Source organism: Harpia harpyja, chromosome 11 (genome assembly GCF_026419915.1).
Source record: "Harpia harpyja isolate bHarHar1 chromosome 11, bHarHar1 primary haplotype, whole genome shotgun sequence".
Lineage (NCBI taxonomy): Eukaryota > Metazoa > Chordata > Aves > Accipitriformes > Accipitridae > Harpia > Harpia harpyja.
In genome coordinates, this window is record NC_068950.1 from 33,452,273 (window position 1) to 33,480,263 (window position 27,991).

Here is a 27,991-nt window from a genome sequence, read left to right on the forward strand (position 1 = left end):
AGACAAGATAATGAACATTCAGCTTGTTCAAATTATTCTTTGTTTCTGCCACCTTCATCATGTTGAAAGTAAAAATGTTCAGAGGCAGCAGAGAGGAGAAGAAACAAAGATGATGTGCTCGAGATCAAGAATCCGGATTCCCAAGGTTGCCTATTTTCTTGATGTGGGGAAGGGAAAATGGGTTTGAGCTGCTTGTCCAAAACCTGTTCTGATGTTCTGGTGATAGCTGTCTGTTTAATGCTGTATTTTAGACATCTGATGTCCTGACTTCTCTCCCTTGCTTCCCATTGTGGTTGAAATTTTGCTTTTGATAATCACTGTATTGGCCACATAGCAGTTCCTTCAGATGCGTGTGCTGTTCGTGTTGCATAGCAGGCATGTCATGTGTACAGTTACTCCTATACTGGTGTGTGGAAGAGGGACTGCAAATGCTGGAGTGTTTATTACCATTCAGCAGCACTTTCATTTGAGGTTTGTGATGGAATTTGCCAGGTCCTGCAGGACCATTCTTACTTAGTATTTCTGGCACTGTATATTTGTTTTTGTTACAAGAAAAACTCCAGGAAAGCAGTAGCATGTTTACAAAATGAAAAGTGTTTCATCATGGTGTCTGCAGCTTATAAAAGGCTTTGGGGACTGAATGCGTGCAAGTCTGTGTATGAAGCAACCTTACCTTGAACGGTCTGTATCAACCCAGGTTGTGGGTTTTTTTTCTCCATTTTCTGCCTCCTGACTCCACCCTCCCTGTTCTTTATAGGGCTGGCTCAGTCTGGAATGGCTGCTGGATTAAAAAAAGTGTTTAGGGAAATGCGTTGTTCAATAAATAGCAATTAATGTAGATTTTTCTTTTTTTTTTTCTTCTTTTTTTTTTTTTAATATGCAGTGTAAGGACTTCACTAACTTCATACTGGAAATGCATCATTTTTGGACAGAGGATAATTATATGCATTTTTGCTCATCTCAGATTGAGATAGAAAAGATTTAATAGCTCGATTTAAAGGGCTTGCTTTTCCTTTTCATCAGTGGAACTTCAAGTAGGGTTATTTCTGAAAAGCAGGAGAACTTGCACTACTTACAATTAGGAAAAAAGAAGTGGAAATAATTTATATATATATATCATATCTATGTATAGTGTATGTGTGTGTATTGACATACTTTAGAATTAATAAAGTGATATTTACATAGTAATCACTTCATTTCTGGCATTTGCTGCAAGAAAGATTCATTTTTTTTTCCTCCTGCCTCAAAAAATATAATGATATGATTACCAACAGTAACAGATGTGCAGCATAGGATAATTTCAACCAGCTCTCATTTCTTTAGGATATAGGATTGCTTGTTTGAGGGGTCAGGAACCTGTTCTTCCCACTGTACCCGAGTCTGTAATATTTTGCTGCTCACTTATGTGCCTTTTCCTCAATTTTAAGTGTGGGGCATGCTAGTGGCTTGCTGAAGGCAGCTTGCCAGGGGTGGCTTTGGCCAGTGCGGCAGGATTTGTACACATGCAGGAGGCCATCTTCTTTCCCCTGCTTAAGTGCAACTGTACAAACTAGATTTTTAGTCCTTTATAAATCTTTTAAATCCATTTTAATTCCTTTTAGGAGTCGCAGAGGCTTCTAGGGGCTAAATAACTCTTGTTTTACTAGAAGGATGCTGTTAGGTTTATTGTCTTTTTATCAGAAGCAAAAAATCAGAAGTAATGAATTCTCAGGAATCCACATCTGCTAAATACGCCATCCAGGCTGCCCTGGTGGTTTCCAGCTGTTGGCATGTGAGTTTTCTTGTGCAAGGGAGGTATTTGGTTGCATTATCTAGGAGTCATTAAAGGAGTCCGAGTAAGGGAGTGTGACAGTAATGGTTAGTTCTCAAATCAGTTATCTGTTGAAGCGCTTGCCTCTGGCATTGGGTTGATCTAAGAGCAGTCTCTCCATTGGACTTAAAAATTTGTTTCTAAATTAAAACCAAAATAATTTAGCCGTGAAGTACAATGCGTCATTCCTTGTGCCCTCATCTTAATGTTATTGAAGTGCCTGTGGTGAAGCTCAGATTGAAAAACCTTGGTGACATCTACTTTGGGAGCTAGATTTTAACTGAAGAAAAACATTTTGAGAGGAAGTCTATTAGTCAATTAAGAAATAGTTCTGGCCTTCCAGGTTTTCAGAAGGCACTGGGTGACACCAAAGGTCCATCTTTTTTTTTTCCTATAAAGCAAAACAAATCCCCTCTTGCTGTTCATATCGCCCTGCTTTGTCTCTTCTTTTTATGAACCTTCTTTTAAAATGAAACTGGTGTCTGAACAGCAGTTTTGGTGATATTTTGTGGAGAAGAGAATACAAAGAACTGTGTACTCACTTGCCTGCGTTCTAGTTTCTTCACTAGTTGTCCTTCCCAGTACCATTTTTCTTTCACTCGGGTATGTGCTGAAAAATTTGCTTTTAAAGAGAAGAGCAATGCCAATGCCACTTCAAATTTTTCCCTGTATTTTTTCCCTGGTATGAATACATGTCACATCTAGTCCACTGCTATCGCAGGCAATTGCATCAGAGTCCTCCTTGTAATCTGATCACTTAAAAAATTTTTTTTTTCTTTTCTTCTTCTTGTGGCTGTTGCTTGATGAATGGGCAAAGCATTCATATTTAAAAAAAAAAAATCCAGTTTCTCACCTAAATTTGTTTAGGGATCGTTTGCCTTGCATGGTCTTGTTTTAAAGGAATATTTTGTGAATATAAGTGACCAGGGCTGCTCATGAGGCTGTACTGAGCCTCGTGTAATGAGAGCAGCAAAAATGCTCTGAGACTTCTCTCAGAGCTATGTCACTTACCTGTCCTCTGTCTAATACACCAAATTTCTTCTTTCTTAATCATTTTCTACCTGATTGTACCAGAAATTCGTCTTTTCTCCTCGAGTGCACAATTTTGTATGTGGTACTAAGTATTTGGGTCTATATTTGTTACCTGTCCTTAAAATTACCCTGTTCTTAGTGTATGGCAGATATCATCTCCTACACTGACATGGAGCAAACTTGATTAATGTTTCCCTTTGGTCTTCAAGTCACTTTTATTTGTATATATACATATACACATATATATAATTAGAATATATATGTCTCATGATAAACCCGTGGGGAAAAAAATCTATTAGTAACCACTGCAGTCTCATTTTTTCTTGTTTGTATTTGACCTTTTGACTTTAGCCCCTTTCCTTATTTATCTTAGGATTCTTACATTGTTTTTTATTTTCTCCCACTAAATTGGTTATTTCCTACATAACATCGCAGTGTTGTTTTCTGATAGCCGGATAAATGAGACCTACCGCATTATGTTTAGAGAAATCTTGTGCTTTATTTGCAAAACATACTGGGAAAATGTGGCATGAATTATTGCTGGTTAACCCAAGTTTTGTCTTACCCTGTTTTTTTTTTTTTTCTCTTTTCCTTCAGGTCTCTAATTATCTGTCTTTTGAAATGTTTTAAAACATTTCATTACTCCTGAGATCAAATCAGCCAACATTTAGATAACAAAATTAGTTTTTCCCATTTTTTTAAATAGCATTTGCTGTTCTATAATCCTCTGGTACCAGTCTAGCTTGATGCTATCAGACCTGCAGTAATCACCCCCCATATGAATGGTTTAAAAGGCCTTTTCTGGGTCCCTGAGCTGCAGTGCATTGAGTATCATAGAGCTGGGCTTCCTGTTTGGTTGCAGTAGTTCCCATGTCCATCCTGACTGCCCTCAGCATCCTGCTTTCATCCCACCCTTCCCACTGCTATTGCCCTCACTTGAAGACTGAGGCAACCTATCCAGGTAGTTTTGGATAACTTATCCATGCATTCAACAACCCCATTTTCCTCCTGTTTGCTTTTTTACTCAATTCCTGTAATGCAAAGGAGCTGAAACTTTGGTGATTGTCATTTTGTTCTTAGGCTGCTTATTCTTTACCCATCAGTCCTTTTTTCCATTTCTTTTGAGCTTGTTGCTTGTTCCTGCAGTCTTTGTGGAACAGCTCTATTTGCAGCGAGGTGTGGATACCTTCTTTCAACAAGTTTTTCTCTGGTGATTAGGATCTGCATTCCAGATAGTTTTTACAGCTTTGTGCTAGAGAAATGCCAAGTTTTCCCTTAATAGAAAAGTAACCAAGTAAATTTGCCTTTCAAGCATGTACATGTGCATACATGAGTACGCGTACAAAATCATGCATGCTGCAGAAGACTAAAATAAAAACACTTTAGGCCAAATGTGCTACAAGTAAATAAAAATGACTTTGGGATAGAGGACATTTATAGCCAACCTAGTGTTGATTAGTTTGGCTGCTTAAAGTTACCTTTCTCGTGGTTGTGCAAATGCTAAACTGGCAGAAGGGCATTGTCTTCTTAAGAATATGAACTGTAGGTTTAATTAGTTTGAAGCAATGAGCTTACATGACGGAGGAGCAGTTCTCAGGTTGTTTCTTGGTAAGTTAATATACTACAGATTGAACCTTTGAAGCATGGCTCTACAGAAAGCCTCCAGTGAAAATGCGTTCCTAATTGCCAACAACACTGGTTAACAGGTTGTCTAAGCAATTTAATGGCCAACTTCAGAATAGCTTTAATATATTCTTGTCGCCCCATGTGAATAAACTGATATACTGATTAAGATAAAGCTGCCTCATTATTCAAATATTGATACTAGCGGTTTTTTGCATGTTATCTTTCTTTCTGTTTTTATATCCTTTTGTACTGCTATGCATATTCATATTCATGGCCACCCAGCGGGAATAAAGGACCTGGAGAAGGTCTGCTTTTTCCTTGACCAGGGAAGTATGTATTTGGTAACTTCAGGTGAGCAAGAGATAACAGGTTGTTTTATTTTCATCAAGAATGAAAACTCCATAATTTAGGATTATTTTGAAGCAACGCATACCTTGCCATCAGGCTTTTGAGACAGTGGTGTAATCGGTAGTATTTGGCTGGGTTCCATATTACATATATTTTGCTCAGAAACTCAGGTTCAGTGTATTAGAAATGATATTTTTTGGAGGATGAGCATTCAGTAATAAAAAAATACCAGAATGGAGGTTGTAATCAGTGCATAGTCTTTACAGCTGCAGGTCTTGGTGGTTTAGTAAATTGTGGGGGCTTTTTTGTCTCTCCACCTGTGATGTTGCATTGTCAAGGTTTGTTGTCACTGATGATAGTTTTCATTTGGTGGTGACCTTACTCGTCCTGGAGACAGAGGTTCTATGCTGCAGCATCAGCCTTGGACAAGCTTTCAGCTTGGATTTATGGGTTTTGATTTCCTCCATCCCCCGTCGTGACATGTGGCAAATGCCATTACTCGCCCTTAAACAGAATCTGTTTTACACAGGAAGAACAAATCAGTCACATCAAAACATGGCTTTCAGGAAGATGAATGTCGTCATGGAAAAAGACTTGAACTTGTGGTTTGGTTGGTTTGTTTATTTATTTATTGGGATCCAGTTACATGCTTTATGCGTTACAAGTTATATTGCCATATGTCTTACTGCACTGAATATGTGAAATTCAGTATTTATTACTTGAGTTTTATTGAGGTGGTATCCAAAATGGAAGACCTCTTGTCCCAGTGTTCTCCTAATGTGGAAGAATATCTAACTAGGCTTACAAAATGGCTGGTGGTGATAAGAAACAAGTGAGTATCGCAAATTAAATCTGCAAATTTAATTTGCAAATTTAAATCTGCAAAGGAGAAAGGAATAAGATGAGTGGGCAAGGGTGTTCACAGAAACCTGTGGTTCCTTAGATTGCTTTGGTAAAGAGGCAAATGGCCTTTAGTTAAGGCAACTAGAAACCTTGGTGAGAGTAGTTCTTGTTGAAAATGCAGTGAAAATGAGTGGTAAAAATTCCCCTTTCCTAGGCTAGATGGACCTTACCTGCCTTTAGCTAAGGACCTTTTGTTTTTCTGCAGTACCGGAATAGCTGAACAAACCAAGAGGACTTCAAGGGGTTGTATGGGTTCTTGCTGTTTGATCACTTGAAACAATTCCTTTTCAGTTGTTCTAGAAAATGGCAAGAATGTAGATGGTTTATTATTCATCTGCTGCAAATTGATAATGTTTAAGATTATAAATTGTATTACATAGCACTAGTTAAGGTTCAGGTTTGAAAGCACTGTAGCTACTTCTCAGAACTACTTAAGTATTTACTCCTTAAAAGGGCTCCTATTGTAACTACTTCTATTTATCTTTATTTGCTCCCTGCCTAGAGAGATTTTTCAGTAGTTAGAGAAGTAACTAACTGTACCTTTAAGTTGATGACTTCCCACTCTTCCCTTGATTGCTCGTTGTATTTCTTTGTTGCATCTTGTCTATATTAGATCATAATTTCTTCAAGACAGGAACTGTATGGTGAAGAATCCAGGATCATGGGGTATGATCTTGGTTTAGGACCTTCAGGCAATATTAAAATAACTATGCTTGAAAGATTTTTAACATATGATCAAAACTGTTAGAGGGCAGCAGTTTACATTCTGTTCGAGCTTAGCAATATACAGTCAAGTTCAAACAAGTTGGAAGCTGACTGTCCTGAGTTTTAGTGCTTGCTCTGTGATTTATCTGCTTCTCGAGCCTTAACCAAGCTCTGCTATCAGAAAATGAAGCACAAACAGGTATGCTAATACAACATTTATTTGGGGATTTTAGTTGCTGCAAAGCCAGATAATTCCAGTATTTCCAGTGGCAGTTTTTGCACTGTAGTACAGCTTTTCACAGTGTGATTTTTATATGCAGAATATGCAGTAGTGCACATTCAGATGCTGTAAAAGCAGTAGATCTTTACTTAAAAAGAATAATTTCTTCATAAGGGTAAGCACTTAAAAATTGGACCACAACACTCCTTTTTATGCACATCTTAAAGCGTAGTATTCAACGGCACTATTGCATCGTGTTTCTCATGATCAGATAATGTAATTTTTAATAACTTGTCAACTACCAGTAATACGCAGCTGTGTGCAATTCTTATAGGATCCGTGAAGGTCTTCAAAGTGGAAAAATGTACAATAAACTATCTGTGCAACATATGATGCATTATTTAACATCATGAAGTGTTGTAATGCTGAAAATTTATAGTTGTCAATAAGCCACATTAATAGAATGGTAAGTTACCTTTGCAATGAACGTGCCTTACATGGGAGCCTCTCTGTGCAGCTGCAGCCGCCTGTGCCTCCTCGCTGTGAGCGCTGGGGATGCCAGGCTGAGCCTGTTAGCGAGCACCTATGGAATCAAGACACATCAGGGTTTTTTGTGCTTTAAATCATTTCTGTGTCCACTGATTTCGCGGTGATTACGAGTACAATGAAAAAAATCTAAACAGAATTGAACAACCTCCGCTGGTGCAGCCGGTTGCCCTTAGTCAAAAGTCCATTTTCTGTTGGTTGAAAGGTTATCTTACCAGGAATTAAATTTTTCAGCTGAGGAAGCCATCTGACTGGAAATGGAAGAGAAATAGGGGTTAGGGTTAACTGAACTGTTAAAAAAAAAAAAGGCATAAAAGCATTCTATTGGCTTTCCTATGGGAGGAGGTGGGTCATCACTTGATTTGCACGGGAAGCATTTTGGTACGCTGAATGTTACTGAAGAAATTACTGTGTTTGACAGATTTTTATGTTGGGTAGGGTTGTGTGAAGTCATAAACAGGAGGCTGATTAAGGGACATCAAAAGTAGAGGTTTTATGTGAAATTTATTTTAAACTTCTGTAAAATGGACAGTGCTACTAAAACACAATTTGTTCTTGCGACACTAAGTGTGTCTTTATGGTGAGCCTAACTGGTTTGGAGATAAGTTGCTGAGTTTTAATACTGGGGGAGAAGGTAGGGTTGTTCTCAAATAAACCTGATGGAGCAGCAAGTCCTGCTGGTGGTTCCTGCCTGTGGTGGAGCTTCATTCATACGCAATGGCAGGGATGGGGTGTTTTGGGGTGAGGATTTGGGACAGAGGTCTCCTTTGCTCACTGGCCATTTATCAGAGGATAAAATTGAGCTGTGGGGGTTTTTTGGTGGTTCTTTATTTTTTGCTTTCTAGCATGATTGGAAACTTTGGGAACTGAGGGGCTTTTGGGGTTGATTGTTTTGAAGATCAGCTTTCTACTGATGGTTAATTTGGGGAGCCTGTGATACCCGAGGGCAGGCAGTTCTCTCTGGCCTTGATGTGCACCACCCGTGGTGACAGGTACACCCAGAAATTACTTGTTGGGTTAATACTTTGCATTTTCTCTCCACCCTACTGGGGTTTTTCAATACTTTTTTTTTTTTTTTTTTAATACCTGTTCCTTCTCCTGAAAGTCTGGGAATAGATTAAAGAAAGTTGGATGATAATGGGCAGCCATGAAACAAGGTAATAAAGGTGTAATGTCTGAGCAGGGCTTGTACGTTAGGGCAGATTGCTCCGACAGGAAGGGTGGGGAGGAGGGATAAGTTGAGGATAGATTGCTGATTTTTGGAGAAGTCACCTTGTTCCCAGTGCCCTGGAAGGAGCCCATCCTGTCCCTGCAGCACTGCCGGCACCTACCAGGAGCCAAAATACTGAGGTTTTGGGGAGTGGGGAATTACCCTGCTTTGGAAGCTCCTTGGGTGATCAGGGTTGTTTCTCTGACACTTTTTAGACATCTGTGCCAGGATGAAATTTCCAAATGACTGTATAAACTATCTTCAGGTCTTTTAAAGGATAGAATTACATAATAAAAGATAACTTGGTGGAATGTCATACCATGTTTATATATAATATATATAATTTTCTAAATGTGATTCATCCAGAGTATGAATACAGCTGTAAAATTGACCAGGTAGATAGCTGAACAGTTTAGCATGAATTTCTGTATTGTCAGAATTAAAAGGAAGCAAATTTTGGTGAACTGTGGATTGTTAAGGCTTTATTTTTTTCGAACACCAGAGCAATCCTGGATATTATTGGAAAAGAAAGAAATAATAAGGGCCCTGGGAGACCTTAAATGTGAATATCAGCAACATGCTTCCGGGTGAAATCCTCCCGAAATGTGAGCTGTGTCTTGGTGCTACTCTGTAATTGCCCCTTTGTTGGCTATCAAAAAAATTACCAGCAGTGTTCACGAGTAGCTCAAAGTGATCTGACAAAATCTACTGGGAGAGATTACAGGGCCGAGAGTATTACTTTGGCCTTGCATGGGGCCTAGTTTGGGCTCTTTCATTGATATGTTTGCTTTTTAATAAGTAATTCCCTCTGGGAAATTATTTCTCCTGGTTTCTGCAGTTGGTGAGTAGAAGTCTGAAAGTTAGGTGAAACCAATATAAAGATGTGAAATTGATGCTGAAACCTAACATCCAGAGAGGCTCTCTGTTAGCATAGAAGAAGTAAGAGTTAAAGCAAATGTGACTTCAGAGTTGTTGGGGGCGGGGGCAGGAATTCTGTGAGTTTCAGTTGGATAGACTATGTTTGAGAAGGGTATCGCTTGTCCCTCAGTCTTCTTCAGACTTTGAAGACAAGTAATTTCTAAATAGTCTAGTCTCTGCTGCAGTAGACTACTTCCAGGTTATTCCCTAAAAGTACAGGGCAATTTGTATGATGTGAAATTACTTGCTACTCTTGTTGTTCAACTTTGCTTGTATTCAGTAACTAGATCCATGTATGTGAACAAAAATAGCCTCCCTAAAATACTGCCTGGCAATTTATTTCGAACTTGCAATTGCCTTGTAGATAAAATAGTGAGTTTGGTGAATAACTTCTCATCAGTGTAAGCTTATTTTAAAAAAAAAAATCTGTCAAGTACCACTTGCTTTTTTGGTTATTATTAATATTATGAAATCACATTCTGAAGCAGTAGCACATGTTTTGAGTGTTGTCTGCCTTTCTCTACATTGAATTTGTACACCATTAGAGTGGTGGGCTGAAAGACCACAGAGATCCTGTTTTCTTCCTTGCATCTGCAGTTCCTGCGTATTTGTGCAGGATTTTAGAAAACCTCTTCTAACAGCATCTAAAGTGCTGTTGGAGTCTGTTGCTCTAATGCAGTGTAAGGAGTTTACCTCAAAAGCAGCCTTTTGTTACAGAAGAAATTGGTTGCAGTGAAAAGGCATAAATATTGAGAAGATGTTTTACTGTGAGGAAGCCTGTTAAGCCTTTCTATTTACTTTCTGTGTTTTGAACTGCACTGTTCTGGTTGTGGGAGTAAATAGCAGTGGGTGAAGGGGAAGACAGAGCCTGGCGTTACCTGCTTTCAGATACATAGAGGCTGGCCCCCACATGAGTAAGTTGGTGTGACTGCCAATTTGAGCGTACCTTTCGAAAAAGTAAAAACCCAGGAAGCTGGCGAATGCAGCGTGGAATTAAGACTTGTACACAGGCGTGTCGGCAGGAGTTGTTGAAAAGAGAACTGATGCTTTGGCAACCCGATGGAGCGAGGACCGGCCGGCACGTGGCGGAGGCTGCTGGTGCGTAGTCTTGCTTGGGTTTTGATGGGGGAGAGGTCTTCTGCCAAAACATGTCAACATCCATCTCCCATGGAATAAAAGCAGATGCTTTTAATTGATTAAAGAGAAGTAAAGGTGGGGCTATGCAGGTAGAGTGTCAGTCTGTCCCAGACTGTGTCCGTCCCTCGTTGCGTCTGGGGTGTGGGAGCGTGCCCTTGTACGGACACAGGGTGGAAGGTGCTACCCCATGCATTCAGTATTCACTCTGATCAGCGCTTTTTTGTGCAAACACAATACAAATATTAAGTTACTTTTTTTGTGTGTGTTAAACGTTTCCCTTTACAATGCAGACAAATTGCTGTTGGCGCAGCTATTGTCTTTGGTGCGGTTACTCTGGGGATGTATCTGACAGATCTCTATTGCAACACATGGAGTAAAATTCTGAGTGGTCTCCTCTTTCAAACAATGCAAAGGCTTTTCATTTGGTTTTGTTGTATTTAATTAAAATAAATACACCCAGAGGCTTGAGCAATTGCTGGATGTTTAAAAAATAGAAATAGGAAGATTAAACAATTGAAAAAACATTGTAATGCACAAACTTACTATACAAAATGTATAAACTTATGTTAATAGGATGATAAAAATTCAGGGGAAAAACTGGCTTAAATATTTAAAAGTGTATCTTTAGATCCATTGCCCTTTAGATCCCATGCCCTCAGGACAAAAACTAGCTTAAGTATTTAAAAGTGTATCTTTAGATCCATTGCCCTTTAGATCCTGTGCCCTCTTTCGGCATTACTTAATCTTCATATTTGTATTTTAAAATATTTAGCTAATTATATTTTAATATTGCCTCAATGGAAATTGAGTTGTATTACACAGGTCCTAATTTTTTTCTGGATACGTGTCTGTTTAACTTGCGTTAGAGTTCTGCATGCTTATTTGATGGAATATTACTGGTTTTGTTTAACAGCTTTATTAGATTAGAGGGTGATGGTTATTTTGTTACTTTTAAAAAAACTATTCATAAAAGACATGGTTGCTGTTCTTTTATTTAATATTACAGGCTACACAAATTATCTAACAAAGGTGAGAAGAAAGGAAAAAGCCAAATCCATAAACTTGTTTCTAGATGATTTGTTTGCTTAATCTGTCTGCAGGCGAAAGCTTCGTACCCTGCTAGTAATGCAGGTTGCAGTGGTCCTTGTTGAAGGATTTTATTTATTTTTCTGCTGTAGAAAACAAAGTGAATATGGTTTCCATGGTCCTCAGTTGTCTTCTGGAAGTAGATAGGTGAGTGCTGCTAAGATGGAAACAAGTGATGCTGGTGAGATGGTGCACAGGCTCTGTTGCCTGTTTGCCAGAGTTGCAGAGGGCTCTCACCCAACCCTCTTCCTTCTGGAGAGAGGGCAATGGGCGTTTTGGGAACTTTGAATGAAATATTGGAGGCTTTTTCAGTATAAATATTGTCAGCAGAGATCAGAACATTTCACCCTTTGGTGTCAGATGGTGGCACACATTGGGATCTAAGTGGCATATCTACATATTTCAACAAAATATGCTGCCTCTCCCGCCTTCGCATTCACTTTTTAGTTTCATTGGCAGACAGATTGCATTTTATGTCCTTTCTCTGCACATTATGCCAGAAGGTTCCTTTGCAGAAAATAAATTTATAGTCACTAGCTGATAAAGGTCTTTCTGCAGCGGTCTTGCAGAAACATTTTTCGGAGCCATCCTTCCTGTTGCGGTGGCATCACTCAGCTGTCTCGCCCGACACTGGAGGTGACAGCCTACCTGCAGTATTTTCCGTTGTATCTTTCCACTGTAATTTTCCAGACCACGTCAAGGAGAAACTGAAATTTGTAAATGGAGAATTCTTGGATAACTTGGTCCAAACTATTCTGCTGACTTGAGCTATGCGGTCTCATAAAAATGTTTTTTTTTCAGGTAGGAGCTGTCAGATTTATTTGATTATGAGTGGCCTTTGTATACGTGCTCAAATGCATACGTGTGCATGTGCACGTACATATTTACTCTTCAAAACTGACATTCAAGCAAAGAACAAATCACTTGTGTTCATGACGTGCTATTGTGGTTTGATGCCAATGAGCGCTAGAGCTGTTCTGCGGTTAGCAGTGCCATTGTATACTGAAGCAATCCCATGTTTTGATAACATTACTTTCAGGTTTTGCAGAACCGTAATCGGTTTTATGTATGTAAGCTATTCAGGTTTTTTAATAGTCTCTCAAATCTGCCATTTCACATGCTCCCTTTTTTTTATGAATAGAGGTAGGCAGATGAAAAATAGCCTAGCAATCAGAAATTGTTCTTCACAAAAGGTTAGTAGTGAAAGTGGAGATGTGAAAGTACTTTTAAATAGCAGAGGTAGTCTTTGGCATGATAAAAAAATAAGAGGCAACATTTTTTTGTCTCGCATTCAGTTAAATTGAAAAAAAAATCTCTTTGGAAATAATGAAAATTAAAACTGCTTTTGTCTCCCCTGTTGCAGCCTTTTGAACAGAATTTAAAAAAAAAAAAAAAAAGGACCAGCTGATTTGCTGTAGTTTGCTGAATTCTACCTCTTGACATTTTGCCAGAACAGAACATTGTCTGATACCAAAGCAAGAATTTTGGCTATGTATTTATTGTATTAATGTGGTTAGAAAAAAACGCTTTAAGATTTTGTTGAAGCTTATCCAGTAACAAGATGTATTGAGATGACTTGCATATCTTAATAGCAAATTTTTCATCTTGTTAATAAGGAGGAAATGTAAAGAATATTATCAAAATAGTCTCTGACATGCAGAAAATGTTAAACTTTATCACATTGCAACAAAAATAAACTCATTTATGGCCGCACAAAAAATGATTATGCCTTGTGTTTGCCTGCTATAAATTTGATTTATTCCTGTAGTAATTACAGTCGCTGATTTGGTAAAAGTTGAAAACATTTTTTTTCCCCCAGCATAACAAGACTTCTGCGTTCCCATTGCTACTGCATTGCAACACTTTGAACTTGCTTAGCAGACATGACAAAAGGTTTTAATTAAAATACTAGCGAGATTAAAAAAAAAAAATCATTTGTCTGCATTAACTTTGTACGTTTCTCATAATTCTTTAATTCTTATAATAAAGGAAAAAACACCATGACTGAGATAAGAGGTTGTCCTCTCTCCTTACTCCCCTCATCAGTAAAAGATGGTGTTGGAGCTCTGGGATGTTTTGCTTAAGCCCACTGTGGGCTCTGGAGTACCATTGAGCTGTTACTTGTTGGTGCACGGCTGAGTAGGAGATCCTTAGGAGGCTTCATTCACCAGCAGGAACATGATCCTAGCATGGTTAGGTGTACGCTGAAAGCTGTCCCAGGTATCCCAGCCTTTCCAGCTCCCAAGTAATTGTAAAGTAACCATTCTTGAGTTTTACCCCAACTGAATATTCTGAAATTAAATTAGGTGACTATCAGCTACAAAACTGATAGGGTAGCTCAAGGACCTTCAGGAACTTTTCTGCCAAATCCATGGTGAACTTGGGATGAGGCTAAAAATAGAGGTCATTGTCAGAGTTCATTAAATCTTTCCACTCTTTTTTTGCTACTTTGTAATAAATATCTCATTCTCTGAAACATGATTTAAATAATGACGTAAATCAAGCAGAAACTTTGATGTAAATCAGTCACTTTGATCTTACTTTGTTACATTTCTCAAAGGAGAGGTTAATTATTAGTAGTTTGGTAATTATTAGATTGCCTTGATTTGCTGCTAAGTACAGCTTTTACAGTAAGGTAACACCTTTTGTCAACCTTATGAGCATATGTTATAATTGTCTAACGATGCCAAATAAGCATTCAGGTACTTCATGCTCATATTTTTGGTAGTAAAATATTTGTTTAACATATATTGAGTGCTGAATATATAGTTGTATTGATGTCAAAATTTGAATTCAGTTAAAATGCATAAAACGATATTAAATTGTTAACTATGTTTTTCTTACATTTACTGGACACATAAATCAAAAGCAAATTTACTGCATTTTGCATTTTGAATTGAAAAGGGAGTGCTTTCAAGGTTTGAAATAGTTATGGTATTAACTCTGGATAGTGACTGGGAAATGGTTTTGGCCCTGGAGGATTTTGTAAATGGTAGATGTCATCCTCTTGCACTTAATGTTTATTTTTAGATTGGAAAATGAAAACAAATCTTCATGCTATGTTATTTCTTAATTGATTTCTTATTTTGAGCAAATCAAGTCATTGAATTGAATTAACCGAATAAACTGAAATTAGGAAAAAAGCTATTTCTACATCGGCCAAAAGGTCATTCACTATTTGGAGTTGGTTTAGTGTATTACTTTCAGTTGTTTAGCCTGGTGATTTGCCTCTCTTGAAGGCATGAGAAGCAAATGTAGGTTTTTTGAGCGTATATTAAATTTGAATGCTTTTGATATATAAATTCATTTTAATGTTATGTGTATTTATAAATATATAAAATATGTTGTAATGCTTTAGAAACATAAATGTAAATTTTATTAAGTAATTTAAGACATTATTTAAATATATGCTAAAAGTAAATGTTTATTTCGCTTCTCAAGGAAAACCCCTTAACAATATGAAAAGACAAATTCATGTATCTGAGAGTTTCTCTTATTCATTGTCAGTTGTATAAGCACATTACAGGATTACAAGAAATTACAATTTCTTACATTTGTGACTACACGAAATAAGAACTCTGACTATCCAAAGTTGATCATTGTGGTTACTGTACTATTTGGTACTGTTAATATACTTCTAAGCATGTAGTGCTGATATAGCCTTTATAATTAATGTCGAATTCTGTGTTGTAGGGGCTTGGTTACATTTGGTGTCACGTTGAGTTTTTTGTGAGTTTCAGAAGACACAAATATTTCAGTGCATGATGGTATAAAGGTGGAATTGTAGAGCAAAATGGATATGCAATGCATTTATTTTACTATTATCAATCTATTCTGGTTTTTTGGTGCTTTATTCACATATATAAAATTGAAATACAGGCAGCTCAGGGTTTTGGCTTATTTTACTAAGCAAAAATATAGAATGTTTGTATTGTAAATAACTTTTTAAAGTGCTCTTTATTTTAATACTTTCTGTTATAGCAGATCACTCACTGGAGATTATAACTCTTGATAATTCTGGTATGGGACTGGGGAGAGCTGTTCCTTTGTTTAAAAATATGCTTGTCTAGATTTTGTGAGTATATCCATCCACGTTTAATATGCATCTATATAGATGCTGTGTACCAATGGATGTAGGATATAGTAAGTGTGTTCATGTGTTTTCACTTCAAACGTGTATTTTATTTTTAAGCTGCAGCTCACCTTTTAGTCAGTTGGCAGGGATTGGATATTCCAGTCTGAATGATTATTGCAATTCCTGCTCTTGTCTGGGACAGTAGCATTGCTGCTGCTGAAAGGAAAACCTTTTAGGTTCATGCAGATTGATGCTATCTTCTTTCTAATTTTTTCTTATCCTTTAAAAGGAGGGGGAAAGGAAAAAAGTAGTATGTTTTGTAGAGGTGTTAAGAAAGCTTGATTATATTTAGGATGAGGGTTTGCTGGTGGTAGTTGTTTACCAGTTTGGATGTTGCTGCTAATTCTCCAATGTTAATGCATTCTTATGGGTCTTTGGGCTTTGTGTCAAAAGCCTTGTAGAGAGACAGATAAACATCAGCTATTCAGTGCAATGGAGGACACATTTCAGGCAACACTAATGTGAACTTGATCTAATAGTTCCTCTGAAATTTTCCTTCATGCTGTTTATTGCTTTTCTTGGATTTATGCTGTAGCAAGATGTTAACACTAGCTACTTGAAGATTATACTGTTGTGATAGAGTCTGATGCAACAAATTGCAATGGATTAAAAAGAAACAAACTTTTCCCTTGTGTATTTTCACATTAATTTTGTAACATTTGTTTCTCATAACATGAAAGTCTTTTTTTCCATTACAGTCAGAATTTACTGTCCTGTGGAGTAAGCCGTTGGGCAACCAGAGAAGGCTGAGAGCCACTAATCCTCAAAGAACAACCCTAGTCCTGACTTCATGCTGTCATATCAGTGGCACTTTTGCAAGTTCGTGTAGTAGTGTAGTGGTTTGGACACTTTATTATCTCAGATTCACTCCTGTGCTAGAGCTGTTCTGCTCTTCTGGTGTTCACAAGATACTGGTGTGGTCTTCTCTTGCTCTAAAAAACTTGAAAGTCCTCTAGACTCCCTTAAAGTCAGTTCTGTACAGGAGTCTGCTTGATGTGGAGTTAAAACCTTGCAAAAGAGGAGGTGGGGAACCACTGAGCAGTGCTCGGAGAGTGCTCCTTTCTAGCTCATCCTCGACAAAGCAGCAGTAACTGTGTTCTGTTCCTTTTCTCTTTTTCAAGCTAGTTGAGTATCAGCACAGGTTTTTTTCGGACAGCAGTGTTACCATGGCTTATGCAACGTAAAGAGCTGGGATTCTGAAGTCTTGTGTATAGAATGAAATATTCTTTCTGGTTTACCCTTCGCAGACTCCAGGGTTGGGGTGACCGTTGAGGGAATGGATGCTTTGGATGAGATGAGAACCATCGCTCAAGCATCCTATTCAGTGCCAGATATTCTGTGTGCAAGAAGACACAGTAGGCTGATGTGTAGTAGTTAGCTTTTTAAAAAGAATAACTCTAATCCTAATTCCTAATAATTAGCTACTCTTAATTCCTAAAACATATGTCTTTATCCCTTTGATTACTCAGTAGCTAATGGTAATTTCTGTGCCTGTCATCCTTGTCTCCTCATTCTGTACACCTCTGTGAAGTTCTTGGAGACTCTGTTCACATTATGCATTTGTTTAAAAGCTCAGTACTCTTTGGGGGGGGAGGGGAGGTGCTACGTGGCAACCCGTATCAGAAAGGAGGTTCCTACTTTTCCTCCTGATTATTTTAGCACTGTGATGAAGAGGGCAAGTGGATGGGTCTTTGGGGGAGTGGGAGAAGGTGCAAAATGAGATTTCTAGTGAAAATGAGTCGGTTCCAGGGAAATTGTTCATCTTGTTCCAAGCCGGAGCCTTGTTTTGCTTTGTGTCCTCTCTTTTGAGAGAACAGCCAAGGAGAAGTGCAGAGTCATATAATAACTTAATAAAAGATTCTAGGCAACTTGAAGGTGAACATGGCCTAGGTGTGCTTGACTACTGGAGAGACCAGACTGGACTTTCAGAAAAGTTTGACGGAGACTATTACTGTTTAATCATGGAGAGCATTGCTGTAGTGTTCTGTGTACAGGAATAACACAAGAGCAGCGAGAAGATACACTGATATTGCATAAGCTGCATGAAAAGCTTCAGCCACATCTTGTTTTATCAAGTTCGTGCCTGTGTTGGCCTACCAGTCTGGCTGTCTCAGTACCACTGAAATAGAGAAAAGCCTTTAATCTGATAGATCGCTGAACAAGATGACGTAGCTGCTGGCCTTCGGTACTCAGCAAGAACTGTGGGCTGTGTATCGATGTGTACCTCTACCCCTGTGACGCCCATTTGTGATTGTTCCTGCTCCTTTGACAGTATTGGGAATGGGGGTGAGATGTTCAGCTGTGCTTGGATAAAATGGTAGCATGTTAGTTGGATGTATATGAAAAAAATTTAGGCCTCCTCCCTCCAGCAGTGTAGACAAGTGTCCTGGTTTCAGCTGGGATAGAGTTAACTGTCTTCCTAGTAGCTAGTACGGTGCTATGTTTTGAGTTCAGTATGCGAAGAATGTTGATAACACTGATGTTTTCAGTTGTTGCTCAGTAGTGTTTAGACTAAAGTCAAGGATTTTTCAGCTTCTCATGCCCAGCCAGCGAGAAAGCTGGAGGGTCACAAGAAGGTGGCACAGGACACAGCCAGGGCAGCTGACCCAAACTGGCCAACGGTGTATTCCATACCATGTGACGTCCCATCTAGTGTATAAACTGGGAAGTGGGGGCAGGGTTTCGCCGCTCGGGGGACTGGCTGGGTGTCGGTCGGCGGGTGGTGAGCAATCACACTGCGCATCATTTGTATATTCCAATCCTTTCATTATTACTGTTGTCATTTTATTAGTGTTATCATTATCATTATTAGTTTCTTCTTTTCTGTTCTATTAAACCGTTCTTATCTCAACCCACGGGTTTTGCTTCTTTTCCCGATTTTCTCCCCCATCCCACTGGGTGGGGGGGAGTGAGTGGGCGGCTGCATGGTGTTTAGTTGCTGGCTGGGGTTAAACCACAACAACAAGATAACAGTCTTTGACTTCAGCACTGTTTTTGCTAATCAGTATAGAAAGCGCTGTAGGAATTACCTTTTTATAGTAAAAAGGTAGCAGGTAAAACACAGGCAGGGACCTTATGGGCATCAGAAGTAAAACTCCTGGTCAAACCTTGAATTCCCCAAGGCAAAATATTATGCATACTGTATATCCCAGTTGGATGCAAGGACACAGTTAAACAGGCATCTTCAGTTTTGCAGCTCTGGCTGCTGGTGAACTCACATGAGAAGTTTTGATACACTTGACCTTTTAGGCATTTGGGGCATGAATTTTTCCCCTTGCCACAGGATCCTCAAAGAAGATAAAGCATATAAACAGTGTTCCTAGATTTCATACATGTGGGAGTAGTGGAGGTGTCATTTCTCCCTGGAAATCCTTGTAACTTGTTCATCAAAATTAGTCATGCTTAGTGCTGTAGGTAAGAGAGATTGTTCAGGATTGGAGTGTCTTAAGAAATGCTTTGGCTTATGGCAAGAGGTTTGTTTGTTTGCTTTGTGCCCAGAACTCACATTTCCGTGTTCGACCTGCTGCCGAGAACCTACTGCCAAAATAACAGATAATCTTTTACAAAACACTACCAAGAAACGAAATGTTTATCAGCTCCTTTCCTTTTTTCTTTCCAGAAGAAAGCTGTGGAAGCTTAGGCAAAGATGTGTTTATTTTATTAGTCCTGCTTTGGCTAAAAAAAGTCTCGGGTGTTGGTGGTCTTGTGGATGGTGCCAAGTGCTCATCTGCCTTCCATCTCAAAGGGATCAGCAACTGGAAAGGTCACCAGCACATCAGGACGCAGATACTTAGTGCATCTCTCTGCTTATACTGGGTCTTAATCACTCAAGCCAAGCACGAAAGGCCAACTCCTCCAGCTCTAGAAATACTCATATGACTCTAGAAATACTCATATGACTCAGTATAGTAAATGGCCTGGCAAATATTTGCCCAGCGGTGCCAAAAGAAAGGTGTATTGGGTTTGTGTGGCAAGGTTTTGGTAGCGGGGGGGTTACAGGGGTGGCTTCTGTGAGAAGCTGCTGGAAGCTTCCCCTGTGTCTGACAGAGCCAATACCAGCCGGCTCTAATATGGACCCGCCACTGGCCAAGGCCAAGCCAATCAGCGATAGTGGTAACACCTCTGTGATAACATTTTTAAGAAGGAAAAAAAAGTTGCGGGACAGAGACAGAAACAGCAGCTGGAGAGAGTGAGAACATGCAAGAGAAACAACCCTGCAGACCCCAAGGTCAGTGAAGAAGGAGGGGGAGGAGATGCTCCAGGTGCCGGAGCAGAGATTCCCCTGCAGCCCGTGGGGAAGACCGTGGTGAGGCAGGCTGTCTCCCTGCAGCCCATGGAGGTCCACAGTGGAGCAGATATCCACCTGCAGCCTGTGGAGGACCCCATGCTATAGCAGGGGGATGCCCGAAGGAGGCTGTGACCCCATGGGAAGCCTGTGCTGGAGCAGGCTCCTGGCAGGACCTGTGGATCTGTGGAGAGAGGAGCCCATGGAGCAGGTTTTCTGGCAGGACTTGTGACCCCGTAGGGGACCCACGCTGGAGCAGCGTGCTCCTGAAGGACTGCACACCGTGGAAAGGACCCATGCTGGAGCAGTTTGTGAAGAACTGCAGCCTGTGGGAAGCACCCACGTTGGAGAAGTTCGTGGAGGACTGTCTCCCGTGGGAGGGACCCCACGCTGGAACAGGGGAAGAGTGTGATGAGTCCTCCCCCTGAGGAGGATGAAGCGGCAGAAAATAACATGTGATGAACTGACCGTAAACCCCATTCCCCGTCCCCCTGTGCCACTGGGGGGTTGGTAGAGAATCCAGGAGTGAAGTTGTGCCTGGGAAGAAGGGAGGGGTGGAGGGAAGGTGTTCTGAGATTTGGTTCTATTTCTCATTACCCTACTCTGGTTGATTTGTAATAAATTGAGTTAATTTTCCCCAAGCTGAGTCTGTTTTGCCCATGATGGTAATTGGTGAGTGGTGTCTCCCTGTCCTTATCTCGACCCACAAGCCCTTTGTTATATTTTCTCTCCCCTGTCCAGCTGAGGAGGGGGAGTGATAGAACGGCTTTGGTGGGCACCTGGCGTCCAGCCAGGGTCAGCCCACCACAAAAGGACATGTTGTTTCTGCTGCGGTGTTGCATGTTTTCTAACTTGTTATTGTGTAAGGATGCTGTGTTAGATGGCTTGGAAACTCCAAGCCTGTTAGTTGACGTTCTTGCTGCAGTAGGCAGGAGCAGGGTTTCTTCTCGGCCACATGCCTAGGATTTTTCAAGTGCAGCCCTTTTGAGCACTTCTGAAGCACGTGGGATTCCTCTATACAATCATGGCTTGGTTCTCCACGGTCTAGCTAGGCCTTCATTTGAATCATGCATTTTGTTGTCTTTTGTGTTTTGTAGACATGGAAGTCTGAAGCGATTGCTGAGCTGAGAGCTCCCTTGTGACCCAGAATTGCATTTTGTATAGAGATAAACTGGCACTTGAAATCATAAAAGATGGATTTTTTTTTTTTTTTAATTGTTCTGTCTTTCTGCCCAGCTCCGTTTTACACTTTGGAGAAGCCATGATATTCTTTAGATATCCACAGAGCTCCTGAATAAATTAATGTACAATTTGGAAAACAAACTCACTTTGTAGTTTAGTATCAAAGCAAAAGAGGCCTCAACACTAACTATATCTGCATAGCTAAGACCAGTGTAGCTCAGACGTGTGCAAATCAAATATGTCTTCATCTTCTTAAATGAGTTTTCTCACTGATTTGCAGAATATCAGCTTGGTTCTTTATTATACAATATACAATTTCTGCAAGCCAGATATTCACCAAAGGTAACATTAGACACTGAGCAAATAATTGTTTCCTGTCACACTGCATTAGTAACTGGGAAGAAAGTGTTTCCTAATTTGTATTTGTGCAGAACTAAATATAGCTCTGGTGAAGCTTAACTTCAGCTTCAGCCATTCAAGTCCCTAAGAAATTGAGAACCATGTTTGTCAGTCACTGGGAAAATGACTTTAGACGGTCTTGCATGCTTCTTGCCCTCCCTCTTGTGAGTTTTATAATCTTAGGAACTTGAACACGAGGCTAACCAAACTCTCAGAAAATCCTGATAATCCTGGGTTATTGCTGTCTGCAGGGACTATTGCAGAGATTTTTTTTTTTTTTTCTATTAGGACTTTTATGATAGCAAGCCCCAGCTGCAACTCCCCCATTCCATATTTAGCAAGGACAAGGTTAAATTGTCCTGTAGTTATGTTTTCCAGCAAAAACTGTTCTGATTTTTCACCTTAAATCTGTTCTTTATTACTTGTTCTACTCTGTAGCTGTTCTGTAGAGCTGACGGCATCATGCATAAGATTTTAAAAAACCTGTTAAGAAGTATTCAGATTTGATAGTACCAGTGAAATCATGGTGCGTACCTGGTAAGAAAAATCTGATCATGTAGAAAGGTATATTGAGTAGATTGTGTCTCCTCCCCGGGAAGCGTACAAGCTGATGTCTGTGCCTTGGTATCAAGTCTGTCAGCTGTGGGATAACAACCTTCATGCTGCATCTGCACTGAAAAGGCAGTACCGCTTCCTGAGACAATGGAAATGCCAAATGCTGGGTTTTGGAGCTTGAGCCTTTTGGCTGGCATCTGTGAGGAGGATGCTTCCGATTCATCTCTTCCAATGGGGATAGGTGTGAGCCCGGGCTCAAGGAATTAATTCCATTCCTTTTTTTGTTTTTATTTGAATTCACCAAGATAAGCTCATCCTCCCTAGTTGTCTCGGCTTGACAGCGAGCAGGATGAGTGTGTTTCAGAGGTCTGAGGGATCGTACATCCAGGGTTCATTGAGAGACCAAGACAGTACTTGGTCGTTCATCTGTGTCACTTCTTCAACCTTAAGTGTGCTACCAACTTGTGCATTTTATCAGTGCTCTGCCCAATTTCATCGATGCTGTGCCCAACTTTATCATGTTATGGGTGATGCATATAATTAGGAGGAGGAGGGAACATGTTCACTGTTGCTAGTAGGGAGGAGGAATCCTGTGTTGGCTGTCCGCCTGCACCCGTACCTCTTACCTTCAGAGAGATCCTTTGAGGAAGCGATCTAAAGAAATCCAAAGGAAGTTGCTTAGGTTTGTAACAGCTTTCCTCCTGGAAGGCTGAGATTTATTTATACTGTAGGATGTGACAGGCAATTCCTGGTGCCTCAGCTCTGTCTAAAGCGTGAGCGATCGCTGGAAATGTGAGTGATTGCATTAGAAGCTTTCCTCCCTGCAGTGGGGAGAGTGTTTGAGCTTTAACTCTCCCCTCATTGAGATCTTTGAAGTTTGGATCTTTAAAACCATTCTCCACTCTAAAGACCTACTAGTGCAGTCATCATCCTTCCCATCTGAGATGGGCTGGACCAGGCTCCCTTCAGAGGCCATTAAAGCTGCTCGTTTCATCCTCCAGAGAGGTCGGTAGAGACAGACATAAGTAAGTAATTATTCCCTGCCTCTCCTCCCAGTAGCTGAGTGAGCTGTGGAAGTTGAAACATCATTAAATCTCTGAGCAGTGTGGAGGGGCTGCAAGCCTCCACAGCCGGGGAGCTTGTGGCATGTAGCAGAGGGGAGGGCTGAGTAACAGGTGGTATTTAGAAACCAATTAATATTTGTGAATAACAATATGCTATTGGTAAGAAAACAAATCAGTCTGCTTGTGAATATTTATGATGATGACTTTCAACACTGCTTGGATTGTGCAGTGCTTTTCCAGCTGCCGCATCTCCTCTTGTGTCACAACATTTCACACTGGGGTGAAAACTTCTCCGCTGTGCGGAGCTGTGCTGGGGGGTGGCAACCAGCCGAGCAGCTCAGCGGAGTATACACTTTTAGAAGAACATTCTCACCAGTTCGGTATTAGTGGGCCACTAGGTCCAAAACATTTAAAGTATTCTTTGCTGGTGGAGTAAGCCATGCAATTTAGCTTGAGATTTCATCCCATTAAGAGCCAAGCCATGCACAGAGATAATGCTATGTTTGAAGAGAAAGCAGGTGTTAAAGGTTGTTCTCCCTCTTAATGTTGTGTGCGAGTGTTTTACAGTAGATCAAACTTGCCTAATGTAATCTTCATAATGCTTTCATTTAAAATGCTCCCCGTGGTTTGTACTTGTGGAACTGAAAGAGCAGAATCTACTTTGGAGCTTGGTAGGGCGGGGTGTTCGATTGAACATATGTTCACACTGTCATTTGGGAAAGATAATAGGTTTTTAACCTCTGTCAGTGTTAGACTGAGGTATTTATGGAGCTCTATTAAAGTTGTGCCTAGGCAGCTAACCTTGCGATACAGGTTTCTCACAATTTGCCATTTTCTTGTGATAAGTTGCGGCTTTTCTTGGCCTCTCGCAGTGCCTCTTGCTGTGTCATCCAGCATGGGAGCTTACCAAGAAACAAGGAATTCCTTGCTGTTGTCAATGCCGCGTGAAGTGCTCATGGCTACTGGTATTGTCTGTTCCGTAAATACTGTCACATAGATTGAAAAAGCAGCCTTGAAGAGTTTCAGAAAATACTCTTCTGGGCTTGACACACAGAAACTGGCAAAAACTGTGGTGGTAGTGCTCGTGCTTTTGGTTGCAGAGGTGTCCAGGTGCACCTGTAGGTGCTGAGCTCTTGTTCCAGGGTGCTGCAGCATTGCGCTCGCCGTGCGCGGCGGGGAAGCTCTCGGCAGCCTCTCCGCTGCTCCCGCTGGCCTTGAGTTTAACTTGGGGGAGGGGGGGAGCTGTGTGTAATTTAGTGTGCTAAAATCCTATTGGTATGGTCTCTCTTTAGTCACTTTAGGCTTCTAACAACCTAAATTAGCATGAGGGAGGCTGCGGCGTGGTTCACGGAGGAGGTTATCTCCAGAGAGCTGCCATTACCACTTTCGTCATTGATGATTAAATTTTTTTGTTAATGTTTAATCCTCAACAGCAAAATGCCTAATGTTTATATGCCCTCTCCCTGTATAAGCAGAACATCTGTTTTATAAAGTTGGCTCTGACATCCAAAACTGAATCAGTGTAAAATTTTAAATATACACGTCAGACAAATGGATGCAAAGAAATTCAGAGTGTAAGTGATCACTTCAACGTGCACAGGTCCTGTTGTGGCAGGGGTTTCCAGGGGTCTTAAATTACATGTTAAGCAGTGCTTGGTATGATTGAGAATATTTTCTAACCTCATCTTAAAAGTCTTTGCTCTCTGTCTTAATATTTCCAGTGTAGAAGAGATTTTTTTTTTTTTTTTTTTTCTGGTGGCCTGTTTCCCCTTCCTTTTCTAGCAATACTGCCACTGTGGTGTAGCTGAGAATAGTTGACTTGAACTGCCCCTACTATGCAAATGCAAAATCTACTTACACTTTTGGGAAAAAGGAGTTTTTAGTGAAAGACATTTGTGTGTACCATGGATGAGTGCAACTATATGTGTTAGAACTACAGGAAATTCTATAGGGTTTCTAAAGTATAAATTCAAAAGAAATGCATAAAAAGTGATATAACAATTAGCAGCAGAGACTGGTATGTTTAAGGGAGGATATTATTTAAATTGTTGGCTTACAGAAATTTCAAGCATTTTTATGCATTTAATAAAGGGTTGCCATTTAAGTAACTTGAGCATCCTTTTCTGTATACAACGTGTCCTGGGATTTAACAAACCGCTTACTGCTGGATGGATTCCACTCAGATGGGATTGCCTTTCTTGCAACAAAGACTAGCTGATGAAGAGAGCGAAAAAAGCCAGTACCGAAATGGTCATCATGTTAGTTGTGGGGGAAGGGAGAAAACAGGTCTGTATAATCTATCTCCTATTCATTTAGTATGTTAGTCTTGGTCACGGGCATCAAGGTGTATGTGTGCATGCCTGAAAGAGGGCTTTCCTCACATCCCAGGGAGCCTGGCAGGAGGTGCTAGTTTGCTTCTCTAAAATTGTGACCTGAGGGATGGAGACTGACAGTGTGGGACAGCTGAAGGTGGGAGAGGTGCTGGGATAGAAAATTGGGACCCCGTATGAGAGGGGAAAAAACTTACAACATGTTGCAAACAAGGGAGCTTGCAGGGACAGAAGAAAGAGGGACAATATGGTCAAAGTTAGGAAAAACATACTGAGGAGCATTGTGCATAGATATTGGCAGGATAAGACCTGGATTTAAAACAGGAACATGCTCTGAATGACTGCAGCAAGCGCTGCCAGTGTGTGCCAGAAGTAAATATAGTAGAGTAAGCACTGCTACAGAGTCGTTGAAGTCAATGCTGCATAACATAAAATTGCATAATATCTTTGTTTGTGAAGGTTTTTAGAGCACAGTTTTAAATGGATCTGAGTCCTTGGAAAGGTGAGTGTATTCTGGTGCCCTGGTTTCCAATATGTCCCAGTCTGATCTGGTGGCAGACTGCCAGCAGAAGGGGTCAGCTTGCTCTTCCCTCCTACCAGCTCTGGTGCTTGTCCAGCCGGCTCCTGAGCTGGTTCGACTCCCTGTGCCAGGAGGAAAGGAACTGCCCTCTCTCCCCAGATACAAAAAAAACCGAGGGGATTTTTGTTGTCCTAGTCACCTCAGGTTGTGAGGGGATGAGAGGGGGTCTCCAAGGCCTGCATGTGTGAGAATAGGTGGAGGTATCTGTAAGTGTGTGGGGCAGCGGGCAGGCAGGCTCTCAGCCCTGTGTCCCAGCTTGGAGCTGGACTGAATCAGCGGTGTTCCTTCCCTCTCCCACCAAGGATGCGGTCGGTGCATGATGCAGCAACTGTCAGAGACCCGGATTTCAGGGCACTGTCACACTCTCTGAAAGAGCACTGAAACTGTTTACGAAATGAGTACTCTGTAAATGATAAAGACTAAATAACACATTCTATGCATTTGCATAATTTTGAATCACTTATCCTTCTGAGGACTGTAGTCATTTGGCTCACGTTAAAGAACGCTTAACGGTGTAATTGAGCTCAAGCCGTTGGTTGCTGAGCCGAGTTGACTCTGAAGGTAGGAGGTGTGTTTTTGGGGAGACCATGCATATTCCCTGTAATGTCCCTGGCACCATGGAGCAATGCCCTGAGGGCTCGAAGCACTGCGGGTAGGACAGGCAGGAGGCATGGTCAGGGCTGTGGAGGGTCAAGATATCTTTCAGAAAGAGCTGGAGACCGGGAGCAATGGAAGTGGGATGTATCTCCATTGTGATAGCATGCAGGGTCGTGACCTTAGGAGGCATTAGGAGGAAGAAACTTCTGCTCTGAGCGGGGTAGGATGGAGGGGGTTACGAGCTGGAAATGCTGGAGAAACACATCTTTACTTTGTGCAGTCACAAGGTGACGGTGAGCCGCAAGGATGGCACTGGGCAGAAGCTGGTGAAGTGGGGTAACAGAGGAGGTAGGTATTCTCAAGAATGGGGAGTCATCTGAGAGCAAACTCCAGGAACTTGCTTGGTTTGGGCAGTAAAATGAACCTTGACAGGGAGGTGGTGTAATTCATTTTTACCGTCAGGGAAATAAACTTCAGGGATAAGGAAAAGCTGTTTAAGCTGCTGGATCAACGTTGGCATGAAAACAAATGGATAAAAGCTGTTCAGGAATAAATGTTACACTGAAAATTAGATGTTTTTTAACTATTGGAGGAACTCATTTCTGCAGTAGGTATCAGATATGGAGACCGAGGAAGAGCATTGTCAGTACATTGGGGTCCGTTGCTGCGATTGGGGTTCTTGGACGTGATACTTGTAATGGAGGGCCTGAGCTAGTGATCTGTAAAGGAAACACCTTTCCCATCTGCATCTGTATGTGGTGGTGGATTATCACGACCATGTCGTGTCCAGGTGGGAAAGGAGAAGCTGTCCCTTGCTGTCATGGTTTTGAAAGTGTCTGGATGGGAATATGTGCTGAACCAAACTGCTTTTTCCCCAAGATGGAGAATTTGTGTAGTTAAATGAAGTTTTAACTTTTGCTTTACATTTAATCTGTGAATGTCTCTGCTGTTATGGTCACTTATGACACTTATTTTTATGTTTGGTTTTTTTTTTCCCTAGGTATTTTTATGGCCTCTGTCACAGTGGTGTCTCAGTGTCTCCCAGGCATTTATGGATTTATTCTGAGAACGTTCCTGTGAGGTAGGGAAGTATTATCACCTTCGTTTTACAGACTGGGAACTGAGGCATGGGGGGGATAAAGGTTGCAGGAGGAGTCTGTAGCATAGCCAGCGGTCAAATGCAGATTGCCAGCAACTTCTTTATTGTCCTAATCCCAAACCCAGCTACCTGTCTTTGGGTTTTTCCTTTCTTTGTTTCTTTCCTTTTTTTTTTTTTCTTTCTTTTCTTTTCCCTGGTCTGAGTTTTAGTAGAAACAGTCTGCA

General features: G+C 40.7%; 1 protein-coding gene across 15 annotated transcripts in view; it reads left to right on the forward strand.

Moving 5' to 3' along the window:
- PTPRF (protein tyrosine phosphatase receptor type F) overlaps positions 1-27,991 on the forward strand; it is a 394,257-nt gene that overhangs the window by 68,166 nt on the left and 298,100 nt on the right. For 14 of the 15 annotated variants that reach the window (XM_052800806.1, XM_052800805.1, XM_052800810.1 and 11 more), the window contains exon 2: positions 27,669-27,749. The exons of the other annotated variant lie outside the window; for it this stretch is intronic. The gene's annotated coding sequence lies outside the window, so the exon portion shown is untranslated. The remainder of the gene's footprint in view (positions 1-27,668; positions 27,750-27,991) is intronic. 15 annotated transcript variants of the gene reach the window in all.